The following is an 18510-nucleotide window of genomic DNA, read 5'->3' as shown; positions in this document are numbered from 1 at the left end:
TCTGATACCTTTTATTCAACATAAACGTTATCAATTATGTATTTATATCAATAACAACAAAACACACAGTATTTTATCGTAGCAATATCTGCAGCTAAACAGAAAATTTTACGTATTTGAATGCAGTAAATAGAAGATTCCATTCTGATTGGTTAATATCAGATCTATAAAGGACCTTATATCATCAAATGTGAGGATACAATATTTTAGATATCTTCACTTCAGTAAAAAATATTTTTGTTTACAAATTGATAATTCCTGATACTTCACTAGTAGCAATATAATAGGTGTAAATACTAAAGTCGAGCTAAGTGAATATGGTGTCATTGTCCAGCATAACATATGATTTGTAACGTTATCGACATTTATAAGGGAGCACATTGTAAGTAAGTCTGTTCAGGTTACCCTAATTGCATTCCATTTCTAAACAAGTAAAGGTAAAATCACAAGCTTATTCCTCATACCAAACATTGCATACAACGAACCTTTCTACCCTTTTCTCGTGTGTGTAACCCTAAACCCTTCATACTTCTTATGAAACGTAACCGAATATTTACTTCTTACATATATGCTGATATTGGCTGATAGCTTTTCATGAAACAGGCAGAACAATTATAAAATATATAAACAATACCTATCAATAGTATCTTTCACCACTTTTCACCTCATCATCATAACCATGTAAAATATATACATCTATCCTAACCTTTTTGATCACTATTAAGTATCATAATATTTATGATAATGGTAGCGTAAAGCGCTTCAAACTGTTTTTTAATTAAAAAAATATTGTTGATATTGCATACTAATTATAACAGATATCATTTTATTCAATTCGGTTATAAACATATAATGGACACATATAGTGTCATTTAACCGATAACCTTCTACGAGTCATTGAACAGTACACGGTTATTATTCAAACATAAAATACAACCACCTGTATATTTTTTGTACTTGATTGATTTTAGAGATTATGTGGTATAACAGACGCGTAATTTTAAATTCTCTTTATAAATAATATCATTTTTTCATATTATCTAAACCGATACTTTCACAGGTATAACCCAACTACAAGTTCTGATAACTCAATCATCAAAACAATTTGTGGTTATCGTACTGGTCATACCTATAACCACATGTCTCTCTCAATGTTACTGTCTACATCGTCTATCTAAATTACGTGGATTTCGAGTTGTCTGTATATATATACACATTTGTTTTATATAGATAGATCACGTAGGGCTGAAGTTCAACAGGCTCATAGGATGTGTACAGACAGTATGCCAGTACGGGGGACATGAGTAATAGCTTATTGGATAGCCGCATGGGTAAAATGAATAACGCAAAACACGTCTAGCGACTAGAAGGGTTCCCAATCTCACTGTATACCCTACCCGAGGGAATTAATACTCTAAATACACTTTTGAATTATTAGTTTAACCAGCAATGTTGTAATAATGTGTATTAATATATAATTATGACTGTGCGAGTGTAAAAAATATGATGAGGGTTCAATAATAACACCATAGAACGTTTAGTAAATGTAAATAGCTATAGAAGATAAACCTTGTTCAAGGTTTTTATAAAAGAAACATAACTAAAATGTATTTGTCAGTTGAGACATTAATTAATGTTAGCCAACGTCGATATCCATTTGTAGCGAAGATATGGCTCTTACATGTGATATTTATAGGAAAAATCCTTCTGAAAGCTATGGTAGATACGGGTTTCATACTAATTATGTGTTATTAGTTACTGTTGAGAGGTGAAATACACCTCATAGATAAAGGTACATTAAGGGATAATAAAGTGGTTTTATCAATGTATTACTCACCCTTGATATTAAGTCACAAATTATACAGGAACAGATGATAAAGCTGACCCCTAGTTTCATTCTTAATCATATGAACAGCAGAAATCCAACCTAGTTTTAAATGTATGATATAATTAATTATACTATGATATTATCCATGTATGTTTATAATCGTTGCTGTCAAAATAAACAGCACTGCTAGTTCAAACCTCAAGTAAACATTTTTTTTAAATAATGGTTAACCAGCTTGTGTGTTTAAAGCTCTATACATATAGCAGAACCTAAGCTGCACACAAATCACTATCAAATCTAATAGAAAGAATAATATCGTTGGGGTATGAGTGAAGTATACAATACTGACACATGTCCAAAACTTGAGGATTTGCGTTATAAAATTATTTGTAAGTCTCTATTACCGGGCATGAAAATAAGAAGTGTTATAAAGTCAATCAAACAAGATAGAGCATAACCTCTGTTCATCTATGTAATTTGATATACGAAATAATAATCATAGTCCTTTGAAAACAAGGAGTTGACATAACGTGAACTCCAAAATACAACTGCAGTACTAGATTTATAAATACATAAAAAGGATCCAAGAACTCCCTACTCAGATAGATTAGTGTGAACAAATACATCACCTATGTGGTGTAAATAATAAATATGTCTACAGAAGGTAGAACAGTGAACTACTATGTGTCAGTCAATATCACATCAACGAATACAACACATTTCTATGCGGCTAATGTATAAGAGACATCCCTGATATCTACACTTCGTTCTCACTATGCACTTTATCCCACTGTCTAGACGGTGCAGCCATCATGCACATAAGGACGAATGTGGGCTGTACAGTGTTTCCACTGCACTGATGTAACACTCCATGTCGACTCCACACAAACACACCGGTCTGCACTCAATATGCACATTGTGCAAACATCTAGGTCATAACTAATATATCCACGATTACAGTATATATTCGATATATTATCGACATCCATAAATCCCATGGGTGGCTCCTACAATCCATCAATTCATTACACACGACAAATATAAGATGTTATATCCATGGTTTTTTGTTTAGATTTTCTTCCCGTACTTGACCTTGCTTGCGATTAGCACTCGCAATTTGCATTAGTGCATCAACACAAGCGTTTGTGTACACCTCACCAGAAATTGTGCATAGGATATGCAGCAGATTGTGCAGTGTGCAGACTGCTGTGCAGAACGACATTGCGTAACTGTGACCAGTGAACGGTGGGGAGGATATTTCTATGTGATTGTGTGGTTATATTCGTAAAGGATTTGTACTACACGACTAATAATGTAGAGGGTAGGTGAGAAAGGTGACTGTACATAATATGGGGGGAGACAAGATATGATTTGGCTCATCATAAATTATGCTTATATCTTACTAAACAAGCACAACATTGGGTTTAGACAGACCATTGTACGTTTTACATCTTAGTGTGGTAACGTTACGCTTGATCGCGCTGTCGTGTGCATGTCTTGATGACTGTCGGACGTGGTAGGACAGTCGTACGTGATCGGTGTGTCTTAGGCAGGTGTGAGGGAAAGCCGACTTAGCGTTATGACATGCAAAAGTTAAAATGTCTGTTAAAATTGATCATCAGTTTTGCAGACGACATAGTGTATCCAGACAGTGGGCACGTGACCAAGTCGTCTGAGTCCTATTTTTATCATGCTAACGTACATAATTCGTTCGCTATATAGCATACCAACCAAAAAATATAAATCATGCTTTTTCTTTTCTTATCGAAATCTTTATATTTTTTTTTCGACTGTCATTTAAAGTTGATATTTCCTATTTGAATGATATTAGATATCTAGAATACCAAGGCCTTGCCGACAAGGATACAGAATTTGTGTAAGCGTTAAGCTGTCAGACGAACATTGACAGCACCTAGACGACGGCGGTGTATTGTTTCATAACTGTTGATGATGCTAACATCAAAATAGCTTCAGAGCCAATCAGCCAGTACCCAGACTTATTCGACGTCACAAGAACGGAATTGTTTTAAAAAACGACTTGTTTGATTTTCATTTTGTCATTGTTGATAAGGTCAAATTATTCCACTGACGTCGGCAAGAAGAAAGGTTCAATCTATAGCCAATCACAAAGCGTAATGCATAATAAATTAGGCGTGTTCTTCGTTCTGTTAGATTTCCTAAATTTATGCCAAAACTGATCTCCAAATACACGTGTATTTCTTCACAATAACAATTATTTTAATAAACGAATCAAATTGTACTCTTCTAGTCTACAGAAACGGGCTTTGAACCATACATGTTCAGATTTGCCTTGCGCTGATTTTGTAAAGGCATTGCATACATATAAATAAGCTTGTGTATATCGAGTAGACTCAGTACGACGAGGATGCAAAAGAATGATGGCAAAATGCCGGTACGCCAATTCCAAAAATTGTTCAGCATTTGGGATTTCTTTGAAATTACTAAAAGAAGAAACAATGCATTACCTTTTGTTCGCTCGAATTCAGTCTTGGTTTCTTCTTTAGTCCTTGTTCTTGCATAGCTACGTCCGCCTCTAGCATTCGAAGATCTTCTCCTCGTTCTAGCCTAACTACTACTGTGGTAATATGCCTAGCTTCACGAGCTGGGCGCGCGCGCCAAGCGCGAGGACTTAGTCTTGTCTGGGGTGCCTTTCGTATCGAACCCTGCACAGCTTCCATTCAGGTTCACCTTTGACCTCGAATAACTCAAATTCAACCTCAAGGCCATGTAGTTACTGTAATTTTGAAACAAAAGTGACTAATATAGTGAAAATAATTTGGGATTTTTTTTTTTCAAAAACAAACATAGCACATCAAATTCAGGCTAAAGAGGAAGACTATGTTCAGTTTTGTCATTCGTAAGGAATTCAAACAAAGAAAATACAAAAATGAAAACACGGCTTGGTACAGTTTCATCTAAATACAATGTCCCCTTTGATACTTCCAATCAAAATTTCCTTTGAAATTAAGAAGAGAAAATGATAAAGTATAAACAATATGGAAATTTATAAAACTTTGGAAAAGGAATTAAATTTATATTTTTTGAATATTAAAATAGCACAATGAATAATTTGAAAACTACAGAAAAAATGAAAATTATGTTTGGTTATTGTTTAACCTAAATAGATAATTAATTGTAATGTCAGCATAAACCAACTTCAACAACGTAGATCGACACTTTAGTGTAAATAATCAGGTTATACATTCGTATAACTGTCATTGTACTAAGTTGTAACTGAGGTATTTATAGGAAATATAATATTTTGAATGTTTTGCAACAGTATTTAGAAAATGATTTGACCAAAATACAAAGAACCCGTTCAGAAGGACTAAGAATGCAGCTATACAAAAGTGGGTTGTCTGATATTTATATTAAAAATGAATGACAAAAATATTAATATTAACACTGATCCGATCACGTACAAAGGACATGTGCAAAAACAATGTAATCCAGATACACGGAAGAAATAATATATGGAATATACAAAACTTCGCTGAACAGATGGAGATACATAACTGCGAAACAAGTATAATAGTTTGGCTTATATCATCTTACTATGACAAATAATGCTTATTTGACATATTTTGTGGTTTAAAGTTAAACATGTATTTTAACCATTTTTCATGCATGCCATTGCATAGGATCCCATATAGAAAACATAGTAGTTCTTTCTGAATATAATTTTATATAGTCTTGCTTTGTGTGTATGTAAGTATATGGATGGTAAAAAAAGTAATATCTACCGTATGTAATTAGTATTTTATTTTTTTGTGATACAAAAATGGCAATTTTAAGGCATGTAAAATTTTACCTAACATATTCATTTTTAAAATGGGGGCTATGCATAACTATTATGGGTATGGTAAATATATTGATGGCTAAAGTAGATTACAAATCGTCGACACTTGATATTTTTAATTCTTGATTGAATATTAAAACACTCGTACTAACGGATTAATTATGTAGAACACAATGACATCAATATAAATATGAATTCCTTTAACATCGAGAGTTTAGGTCGCATACAGATTGTGTATTTGGATCAGCTTAACTCAAAAATGCTAGAAATCCATTTGGAATGTAAAAAAGATGTAGTTTTAATATATAACACCATTTGATGACAAATTTGATTTAAAATAAAACAAAACGTTAAACATATAACCTTGTGTAGCAGCTTCCAGACGTTTCCAACTTATATACCCTTATACAACTTCTTAGGGCAAGTTTTTGACAATGAAGAAAATCTATTCATATTGAACAACGTATTTTATAATATGAACATTAGTGTAAGGTATACACTTTGAATGAAAAAAACTAGCATTATAACGTAACAGTCAAATTTGGAGGCTTTATTTAGAATTATCAAGATGAAGGACTCAACCGATTAGCCCCCACATAATAACAATTAAGGAATTGCAAAAAGCTTTCAAATATCATTTGATCTAACTGCAAATTTACATAAAAATGAATAAACACGGCTGTCTTGCTCATATCTAAACACATCATTAGCCTGTAATTCTCACCTTAAAATACAGTTAAAGTATAATTGTTAATTGGTTTGTTAAGCAAAAGTTGTTTATGTAAGCATTCCAAAATTGATAAATCAATGCTTAAATATTGTAGGTCATTAATCACAACATTTGAAGATTTAGCATGATATTTAATGCATCATTTGTTTGATATATATACATATATATTTGTAAAATTCGTTTTTTTTGCAATAAACAATGATCTAAATTCAGAGTATATATGGTTATGAACAAACCTAGTAAAGCAACTACTTAATTTTAAATGATTCATACATACATATGCATATATATCTGTAACTGAATATTTATCAAAATCGTGTGTTTTATCTGAGTTGTGTCAACACTTCAAATATTTTGTATTAATTCCAAGTTCTCCATATAGTTGTCAAAACTGACGATTGAAATTATATCTAAAGGATTCACCTGTTGTAATAAAAAAAAAACAGAAACATTTTGATTTGCTTCACACAGGTATGCTGGTGATTTGCAAGAAATGTGAGTCACAAAGTAACAGATTCACAAACAAAAGTTTATTATCAGCAGACAAAACTGTACTATGTGAGTTGTACTGGAGACAAAACGCACGCAGATATGTTAATGAGATATGTAGAAATACGTATATGCACTGTATGTTAGAGATAAAATCATACGTGTACATGCCAGTGCATGCATCAGTTTTTGTGTAAAGATACATGATAACACATACACGTGTTTGAATACATATACGGACACAGTTGTTGCAGTATTCACCACAAACACAGAGTAGAAATGCCCAGTATGTATTCAATTTAGCGTAAATAACATGCATGTTTATGCTAAAATATGTAAAATTCTGAGAATATAATTACAAGGGTACGGACACTCAAAACCACTTCTAAACATACGAGTTTAAATATATGTGTATACACATGTATTTTAAAACAAGAAATTGGTACGATGCATTATATTTACCTATTTATAAACGTTGAACGATGCCATACCAGCTATATGTATTTGGTCTCAATTATCTGACACTCAGTCTGATATCTGTCACTTCTGTGTAGCCGAAACCAATCCCATGTATCTCCTAGATGCTGCATACCCCTACGTTCTGTATAACTGTATTGTAATGCAGTGCAGTACGAAATGCAGTTTGGGGATATCCCGATGACACCGGTCTCGGATATAAATAGCACATTCGTATGTCAGTTTTTGTTTGATTTATAGTGTACCTGTTAGAAAGCATAGCACCGATGAAGATAATCATTTAAAATGCCTTCAATATCTCAATATATATATTTAAAGTGAAAGAATTAACATTCGAATAAAATACCACACACATTTGAAGCTATGGAATTTAGGTGTTTTTTTTTATTCGATATTTTCAATTTAGTTTCGCATAAATTCATTTAATTTTTTTTTCTACTAAACCTATTTTTGGTATATGAGCTATTAGAAGTCCAAGATACTATATGTTGCGCTATTAATTGAAATTGATAAAAGCGTTAAACATAAGCACTATGTATGTTTTTGTTATTACATGATAATGATGAATTTGTATCTTAATACATAGTTTCAGGTATAGGAATCAAGTTATCGATAACATCTAATATATAAGAGCATTAAAACACTTATTAATTGTTTGTTTTTTTAATTCTGTTTACATCCGAATATACCATTTCTCTTAATGTACCTACATTAAAATTTCTAAATGTTATGTTATTTTCATTTCTATGTTGCGTTTTAAATTTTTTATTGATTCTAAATTACTCTTACCTCATGTGCATTTCAGTGCACATGACAAAATACCTCATTATTCTGATTGAAACAAAATACAGCTCATATGGACAATTGCATAATCCGCTTGTTTTAATCATCATTACTAACCGCCTTTGAAGTATCCTTTTCAACGAGTACGATTCGGCATCGTTATAGATTAAATATATTTATATGGACAATATTATTGGATTTGATTTCTTGAAAAGAAATATGAATGCCACAGATGTCTTTCTCATTTTGATTAAAATAATATAAAAGTGCGTTTCATAATCTGTATTTCTGATTTAAAATTGCATATATCAAGAGTATTTGCTGTCACAAATATATCAAATGTACCTCGTTCAGGTAAGATTTAAATACACTTAAACCTATTATGATTTAAGTGCATCTTGTTGAATAACGTTTATGATAGTTTTAAAAGACGCGGATAGTCCCTTTATACCCTTTAATTCTTTATAACATGATATATAATCCATTAAATAAAGGCAAAATTCAGCATTTATACAATATTTAATCTTGATCATTACAAATATACTTGCTCATCTTACCAACACATGCTACTAATATATTTCTGTTTAATTTGTATCGATTTCTTTCTGTATAAGAATTCTTTAAAAAAAACATATTTTATATTCTTCAACATGATTTTACGTTGTTTGTATGATTGGAACACCCTAGACCGCCCTACTTAACTCTCACTCAACCACTTTAAGTAGACTCCTTGGAATTTTACGGACCATTAGTAACATTTAGTCTGTGGAAAATAAAACAAAATTACTACAAGTCTCTATCTGGACCTATAACGGTGTTAGAGAATATATATCACTGCTATTATTTAAAAGAAATAAATTCCTTCAATAATGTCTGATCTCTCTCTAATTTTATTTTTATTGTTTTCCTTTATTAAATGATTTGTGTTCAGTATGTTGACATGATATGGATGAGACGTTTTTATATCTGTATTTATTTATATGTTAACGAAGTAAACATGTATATAACCTGAAATACATATAAGATTAGCTGTGAAGATATCTATATGCGATATTTATATATATACCTATATATTTCTGTATCTGACTCTCTTATAATAAAAATATTCATATGAGAGATAAAAGCTACTAGCGACGAGTAGTCGATATTTTACTTAATATTTAGTTATACATATCTACACATGAATAACTATACACACATTAATACCCTTGTATATGTATTGACGTATGTGCATCAATTATATCTATATATATATTTATCTGTATGATATAAAATGCTGACTACATTTCATGCTTTATTTTGGTAAGTAATGAAACACCCTAGTAACAAAATGTACATACGTATTTTATTTCTATCCTAGATATAACAATTGCACAGATAACTGCTGTTGGCTATATGTAGTAATATAAATAAACTGGCGGTACAAACATACTGGTTTTTCGATAATAACTTTTTCCCTTTTAATAGGATTTTGATATGTATCATAAAAATAAAACATTGACCAAGTTTAACAGAAATAAATATATACAACGCCATTTCAAAACAAACACGTTAACGGCGATGATGATAAAATATTGAATATAATATTTGTTTTAATTGAATAAAAACCTTTTCACTTTCATGTGTGTAGTATATAGTTGTTTCGTAGAAGAAGTTACGACATTGACAGTCTAGGGAACTTTTCCACCACTGGAGAGTGTACACATTCACTACACGTATATGCTCAAAGCATATAATTAATGATATCGATTGTAATACATTAACTAGTGTCTCTGTTGGCTGAATATGTTAATAGAATACATTATTCAAACTGTATTTCAATTATAATAGATAATTGGGGCGTTTGGTAAGAGTACAGCACTATGGCAATCCATTTCTCGATTCCTTGAGAGATTTAATAACATACATTTTACAGAAGTAAATAGAAAGGCAGTATCAATAAATGTATTGTCTTTAAACGGTATGCAAATAAACCTTAAATTATGCATATTCATTAAACTGCTGTTCGAACCTAGCTTCTGTTAAACATGGTTCAGGCTTAACGCATCTTTCTATTTTTAATGCTTGTAATGACATTTTTCGTTCAAAATGCTACGAACCAAAAGTGAGAAATATATCAGCATATAATTACTTATATCGATGGACTAAGACAATGGATAGTAATAACAAACCAATTATTTCTTGCATTATTTTCAAAACAAAAGGCTTCCTGCAACATTTGAATGTATCATACATATATATTCGAAAGCAATCAACTTTCTCATATGACTATTTTATAATAACATTTTTTGTTCGAAACTAATTATGCAGAATTCGTAGCAAAACAAAACTAGAAATACCGTACAAACAAAATATTTAACATCTATACATTGCATTAAGTGTCTATGTCATTTTTAAGTGTACCAGGCATCTCCATTTTTTCAATTTTTCGTTTATCAAAAATATTCACACATACACATCAAAAATCAAATGTATATGAACCATTGTTCAATGACTTGTAGTCAAGCAATAGCAATTTGTCAATTACAAAATGTTAGTGTTCTTGAAAGAACGAAGAAACAAAATTGCATGATAGAACTATACATATATATTAAACGGAAAGGTGCTTTTTGTGCAATATTTACCAGCATATAAATATAAATATATATATGGGTCAAAGAAGTAATATAGACGGTAAAACCCCATATAACACTAGATCCTAATGGAGGTATGTCCGAAGGATACGAATTACTTAAAATAGTATATGGGGCAAAGAACTAATTCCAGCAGTGTGGAAAAGTTAAGTTAATATTTTCAATTATAGTATATCAGTTATATGTACTTGTAATATGATGTACATGTACATGTAACTGTTATGTTTCACTGTGTCTTGATAAAGGAGCGGATCGCTCCGAAAATTTGACAACCTTAACTTGTCCACACTGCTAGAATGACTTCTTTGCCCCATATTTTTTTTTATATATAGTGTATGGGTCAAAGAAGTAATATAGACGATAAAATATATAGTGTATATGTATTTCGATGAGATAACTTCATCTTTTCTGATTAATTAACAAATAACAAAAATAAAAATAAATGATTATTCAGCATGAGTATTTCCCAAACTACTTGTGAGTTACACGTTTTAGCACGATTATCAACTAAATGACTACTAACAAAATATATATGCAAACAAGGAACATTGATAGCGTTTACTATATCAATTATAAAATATAAGAAAAAAAGAAACCCGTTACTATCATAAACATCCAATTAATGCAATGCACATGTATGAAAAGCTTTATTTGTGAAATGAATAAAAGGATACACGAATGTCTTTGTTTGGTTCGTATTTTATTATATTATTATCTTCTTTAAGTTTTGTTCCAAAAGGAGGGTAAGGAGAAAAGCAATGATCACATATTTTTCCTTACATTCCAATGTTAATAGGATGAATTTGTTTTATGATGGTGACCCACTATGGAACTTAACTAACTTTGGAAAGAAATTACCCTCATTTGTTAATTGTAAAGCGAGTGAGAATTGAACTTATTTATTACGAGGTATATCATTGAAAGCTTATAAAACAAGGGTTAGTTATACAAATGGAAAACTAATCATAAATGAATGATATTTGGCAAAGGAACTTTTATTGAATGTATTGATAAATATTATATGCATGTGAAATTAGAACAAATTATCCTTCCCTCTGATAGAAAAAAGAAATAGGAAGTCCAATATTTACAATTCATGCTCATATGTACCTATTATGTACATATGTACTTATTTACTGAAAAATGTGGATGTGTTTCACATAAATATTTTATTTCATTTGCGTTGACTTTCTGTTCCTAAAAATTACACCAAAACAAACATTATATCATTTAATAAGTAATGTTATTATAATGGAATTATATATCTATCATTTATAAAGGTTTTTGTTTTTCAACAGAGACATAAAAAGGCATGTTAGCTCCAATTTAACAAAGACAATATCCATCACGGAATGTTCTAAAAGTGGGAATAGTTATAAAAAGTTATATAGTTGACAAAATCACGACTTACGGGCAAAAGCATTAGGATTTGTAACAATCATAATTGAACTATCAATTAAAACATTTTAGTTTAGAAAAAAGGCACCAAATAAACGGAAAGAGTAAACCATCTATAACATTATGAGTAACATCCGCTATGGACATTTTTCTGTACTGTAACCTTCAACTATAGAAACTCTTGTCGGTAGATCAAGCACAGCATATTTGTGGTTATATGTGTATAATTATATCATGATAACATTTATCAACAATGATGTTATAGTGATCCATTATCCTTATATAATTATCGTTATTCAATGGTATTATTTAATTATGACATTTTCAAATAATGACTCTTTGTGTTTGTATCATATGACTACGAAGCGTTAAGCAGGGGAGGTTTTAGTATGATTTCATTTATAAATGTGTATACAAACGTGTTAGCAGTTCTTTCTGCCTGAATGAAAGCAATGTTATGGTGTTAACAAACGGGATAAAAACGGGATATGTTGTTTCGAAGGTACTGAAGCATCGGTACCAAGAACATGGTCGACTGGTTAGTTATGGCACTGGGATCGTCACTATACTATAGTGTATTATTGTGACAGATTTAAACAATCACTTGTCGACTACTGATTAGATAAAGAAAATCACAAGTATGTGTACAGCGGTGATATAAGTCTAGCGCTTTGAAATATGAATAACATCATCGGTAGTGAAATAAGATGTTAATAATTCACCGAAGTCTCAATTCATTAAAGTTGGTTTATCGATAAATAAAAACACTAGCGTTACGTATTTGTTTCTTGATTTTTTTGATTTTTTTTTATAAAAAAACGATGTAGGGAGCATATATGAAAATAATAGACGCCAAAGTCAGCCAAACACAGTTAATATTTACTACACTTTAATGCCATTATTGTCATTGTGTTATACCCGAAAGGTAGGATAGATACATTTACCATTTGTATTGATTTATCGGGTTTTTCATTTCTGAAATGTTATTTCTTAAACATGAATCGATATCTTTGCTTGTGTATTGTATACAATATCTTAGATATATAATATAAAGTTGTAAATTTGTATCTGAACGATAGCAAGTAATTAAGACATATTTCCAACGTTACATTGCAAACATATGAACCATTATTCACTTAACAGAAAAATATGTCACTAAATTGATGCCAAAATGACTTGATAACCTATGATGTTATAGGAATTATATATAAATATAAAAACATATATGATTGGTGCGTCAATTAGGGGTAAGTGTTTGCTGTAAAATTGGAAAACAGACGGTTAACTTAAGTTATTGAATATGACGTTTAAATTCAATCAATATATATACAAACATACATTCCAACATATACTATGCGATATGAATTGTATCCACAAGTATATATATATGTACCAGGCTGTTACTATATATTTAAAAATATATGTATTTCACACTTTTGTCCATAGTAATCAATAAGGTTTAAATGGCATAAATTATCAGACCAATTAATAACACAAACAACTTTGGCATATGTTTAATACTTAGCTAATGTTATCGAGTAATCGGTATTGTAATATAGATATGGAGGCTTTGTGTTTCGACTCTCACACAAATCAACAACATCTGCATCGTTTGTATTGCTCTCATTTTAAAAGATATGGGATATAGACATAGTAACAGTCCACGTCAAAGTTATTGTGTTTGTCCATGATGCTTTCCCTTCTATTTCAGTTTCTCTGTTCGTGTCTGCTGAGTGTGAGTGCTGACAGTGTGGTTGTTTATTTTGTTACACAAATTCATATAATAGCCATAGGACATACATATTTATGCTATAAAGAGGTAAATATAGTCGGGAAACTATTCATTTCAGTCCTATTCAGTTATTTATCAAAAGAAATATTAGCATCGAATAGATAATATGATACATCTCCAATATAAGAATACTTTTTGCATCAGTTTTTTCATAAGCATGAACAATGTATTACTCATGTCAGAGATAGTAAAGAAATTTTTCTACATCTATAATTTATAAAGTTCATAAATCCACATGTTGCAATTGATCGATACGTAAACAAAAATTCTTGAGCAAAACGACACCAAGTATCCGGCTTCCTCAAACTATTATAAAATTATACCGAGATATAGTAACATTCAATATCCTCCCTGATGAGGTTATACTTATTTGTATTCTAAACATCATCATTCATCTTCTCTATACATTGTTAAATCAATGTTTATCTGATGTTTTAATGGCATAATTAAGATTCCATTTGCAATCAACCGACATTTCGACTTAATAGTTAAGAGCATACTTTATGTAATTTGAAAATAGTAATCTCATTTCTAAGTTCTTTTCTTATGAGTTAACGTAATTCTTGTGATTTGAAATACGCCTACAATTTTTGAAATATGCAATAAATGTTTCTTACCAAGAACTTGACTTTGTATTAAACGGTCTGACTGACACTTGAACGAATCGCCGATTATTCTTGATTAAGCTTCACTATTTTTTAAATTATCTAAACATATTTTTAAAAAGAAGTTATCTTCTCAATTCAGACGTCGGTGGCATAATCAATTAGTCAAATCGGTTTAGTATCATAATTTCAATTCATTGAAAGTTATCACAACTGCGTTATATAAAATGGTAAGATATGTCAAACATATTCACCCTTTTCAATAAACAAATATCAAGAAGTAAGTAAATTTATGTTAAAAACTGTGTGTGTCTCTTTATCATTATTATATTCAATATTACCTTAATGTTACTCACATGTATCTTTCAACTGTCAATAGCAGCGTCAGCTGTTTTTGTTTTAAAGAAGTAAACATTCCAGATCATAAAATAATGTAGTCATGATGATGTCTTCCCTTTTGTTTTGGTGCCTGCTCCTTTCCATTATCGTTCGCGTTATGATTTAATCTTTTATTTTGACGCTGTTTAAGTTAGTATTAATTTAAGTCTAGGCAGTAAAACAGCTATACTTTTATCTCAAATTGTCATCAACAAATGCATCTCGTTATTTCAACTCAATTGGATGTCGATGGATATATTCATAAGACGTTTTCTCAAGTTTTTTCTTCATTTAAAAATACCATGAGAAAAGCCAAAACCAAAAATCAATAGCATGGATCGCTTCAATAATCCATTATAATCATCTTTACTTGATATCGATTATAAATAGATATGCAACATATTTACCTTTTTAATAGAACATGATTGATCTTTATGATTATACGTCCTGATTTAAAAAAATCATTTAATTTAAAGTAATGTCATGTGTCCATTTAACTATATATGGAAATTATCATAATATTATAAAACTTAATTATTTTAAAAACCATTACATATTGACGTATTTATAAAAAAAGAAATATGTTTTAGCAAAGGTACAAACAGCTATCTTTTTCAGTTTTTGTATTGGTTGTTTTTAGTTATATTGCACTTTCTAATACCCAAATATAGCGTAGACTCCATACTAATATTTTTTTTTATCCATGTCTCTGTTTCAGTCTTGCTTTTTTATATGAATGCTGAATCTGTTTATGCTTATAAATGTATTGATACTCCCTCCAAACTGTGTCAAGTGCATGTTTGTTCATCACATTCACAATACCTACGCTATTCTCCACTGACATGAGTTCTCGTATCGATTGGACCCGGATGTGTTACACATGCAGTCAACATTATCGACCGTAACTTCCTAAAACCTCACTTTATGCCAAATTTCTACCAGGGAGTTTGGATACGGAAAAATATATACAAACAAGATATTTAATCCAATGCTTAACTGAATGCTGTGAAAGTCTTAAATAAGCACACCCTTATTGTTATTAATGTAATATACCATTGTATACTAATGTTTTATACACCAAATGAGAAGAATTTAGGGGAACAAAAATATATGCATTGCGTGTGATCACAAAAGCTACGAAAACTTTCCTTTACAAAACATGCAAACTTGACTATATTCAAAATTTACATTACAATACCTGATAGGTAACGATGTGTAATCTGGTAGGTATATATTACGTCATTGTGCATATTTCGGGACTACACAAAGCCTCTATACGATGCAACCTTATCCGGGCAGACCTAGATAATCCAGCAAGGTAGATCAGTTACCTCGTCGCCTTCACAATTTCGTGTACCACCTCAACAAGCATCTTTACTGTTTGGCATTTACTCAGTTTGCATAAGGCTGAACTTACGTAATAATATCAGAAATGCAGCTGTAGAACTATTGTTTCAAGGAATCATATTTGTGGATGACCATCTTAATATGTTGGTTTCTTCGGTTAATTGTTTTGACTGGTCAATTTTGTCAGATAGTGTCTGCACTAGCATTCCAGCAATCTACAATTTATTATCAACTATCTATTAAAATCTTAATATATATATATATAAATAAAGCAAAACACTAGCGCTTTCGCCCATCTTGGGGCTCTTCATATATATATATATATAAATTATATGAAGAAAAATTCTTAACAACGAGTCTTTAGTACTTTCATCTCTTCTAGGAGATTCTTATATATATATATATCACTTTGCATTAAAGTCTGTTTTTTTTATTTTGGGCAAACGTCCACAACCAGTTAATACGTAAAGCCATCGAATGTTGAGAGGTGGAGGTTTGATCGATGCAGTCTTAAATGTTAGCTAGCGGAAGATGACAACATCCGACTGCAGAACGTAATCATGGGCTTAAATATGCTAATTATATGAAAATCGATTCAGATATATGCTAATGATGTAGGTCGTATGGTAAGATAAAAGGTCATAGCGTTGCTAATTTTAATCTACTGCCTTCACTGGGGGAAATCGGAGTGGCTTATACAGATATTAAGTAGAACATGATGCATTTTGAGCAAACAACGACACAGGAACTCCGACAGCTTATAATGTAAACGCCAATACAATACACTGCATTCCTTAATAATTCGTTTCTGTTTCAAGATTTAATCATCCAGAATTTGTTAGAAATGGTAAAAATACATAAAAACAGGTATATACAAAGGTAAAGGCTAGCTGTCGAGAATTGTATAAATTGTTAAGCATGTTTGCGTCCATAACATCAATTAATGCTGTTATATAAATATGGGGAAAATATATAAAAGTTGAAAACATGTCAGATTTATATATTTGTGGTATCAAACTTTTTAAATACATTCAAGCTTCATGTACTATCACGTTAAGCATCAGTGACGACGTCATTTATAAGTATAGTGTATTTTAAAGCGCAGAGGCTTCAGCTGAGATTTGTTAAGTTAGTGGTATAATGTATAAGACTATATGAAACGCGAGACAGGAACAAACATGTCATTGAATGATGGCCTCTAGGAAGTGGGTCGTCTACTTATTCATAGGTGCCATGTGTCGTATCTAGAGTCTGAGGGCCAGATATATTAACTTTCAGTTTCTCAGAGTATGCGGTGTCATTTGTTCTATCTAGATTTCGTGTGACATAATTCATTTTACTACCTTGCAAACAGACATGTGTTATTTCAGAATAATCAACATGAAACAAATGAGAAAAAATATGTCAAGTACACCAAAAAAAAAAAATCATTGATTAAGTTTGGCTACGCAACAGTATCAATTTCGAAATCTTGCAATCTCACGGTTTGTAAATTCGAAAATGCTAAATGAGGATATATCAAAATACCACTCGAAAACGAACACCTAAAACATAAATATTTAACCAACCTCTTGTGAATGTTATTATGTTAAATCTCTGGTGAAACCATATATATAGTTTTACACACAAAAGCTAATAATAATTTTCTAAAAGATATAACATATTTTGTTTCATTTTAGTTTTAACTACAATCTATTTTAGAGATATTTTAGATATATCTTAGATTTATTTTAGATATATTTTAGATATATCTTAGATTTAGTTTAGATATATTTTAGATATATCTTAGATTTATTTTAGATATATTTTAGATTTATTTTAGATATATTTTAGATTTATTTTAGATATATTTTAGATATATTTGAAAATTCGGTAGATACCTGTCATGTGTGTCAATGAAAACATTTTTGTTTGCGAAATGGACAACATCACGATATCAGTAACATCACGATATCAGTAACATCACGATATCAGTAACATCACGATATTAGTTTGGAATATATCAAAAGCGATTGTTGTGTAATATATATATGAATAAATAGAAGAATTTTTCTTTTTATAATATTTCTTCGTCCGTAAGGATCATTTTTCTGCTTATACTATATATATATATATAGATAGATATTACATGAAACGATATACTGTATCAAAAACGCAGTAATTAATTGTTTGTCTCTATGCTTTAGGACATATTTCTTTACTAATTAATTTTGCATTTGGCAGGCATCAT

The 18510-nt window shown here is 30.6% G+C and overlaps 1 long non-coding RNA gene across 1 annotated transcript in view; it reads right to left on the bottom strand.

Moving 5' to 3' along the window:
• Positions 1-475: 475 nt before the first annotated feature.
• Positions 476-18510, bottom strand: part of LOC110443485 — a 73309-nt gene continuing 55274 nt past the window's right edge. The window contains exons 3-5 of the long non-coding RNA XR_002462118.1: positions 4315-4583; positions 1355-1356; positions 476-485 (exon numbers count right to left, since the gene is read on the bottom strand). This is a non-coding gene — a long non-coding RNA (uncharacterized LOC110443485). The remainder of the gene's footprint in view (positions 486-1354; positions 1357-4314; positions 4584-18510) is intronic.

The sequence above is a fragment of the Mizuhopecten yessoensis genome, unplaced genomic scaffold (genome assembly GCF_002113885.1).
Source record: "Mizuhopecten yessoensis strain PY_sf001 unplaced genomic scaffold, ASM211388v2 scaffold716347, whole genome shotgun sequence".
NCBI classification, from domain to species: Eukaryota; Metazoa; Mollusca; class Bivalvia; order Pectinida; family Pectinidae; genus Mizuhopecten; species Mizuhopecten yessoensis.
The sequence above is the reverse complement of the archived record's forward strand: the minus strand, read 5'-3'. Positions and strand labels throughout refer to the sequence as shown.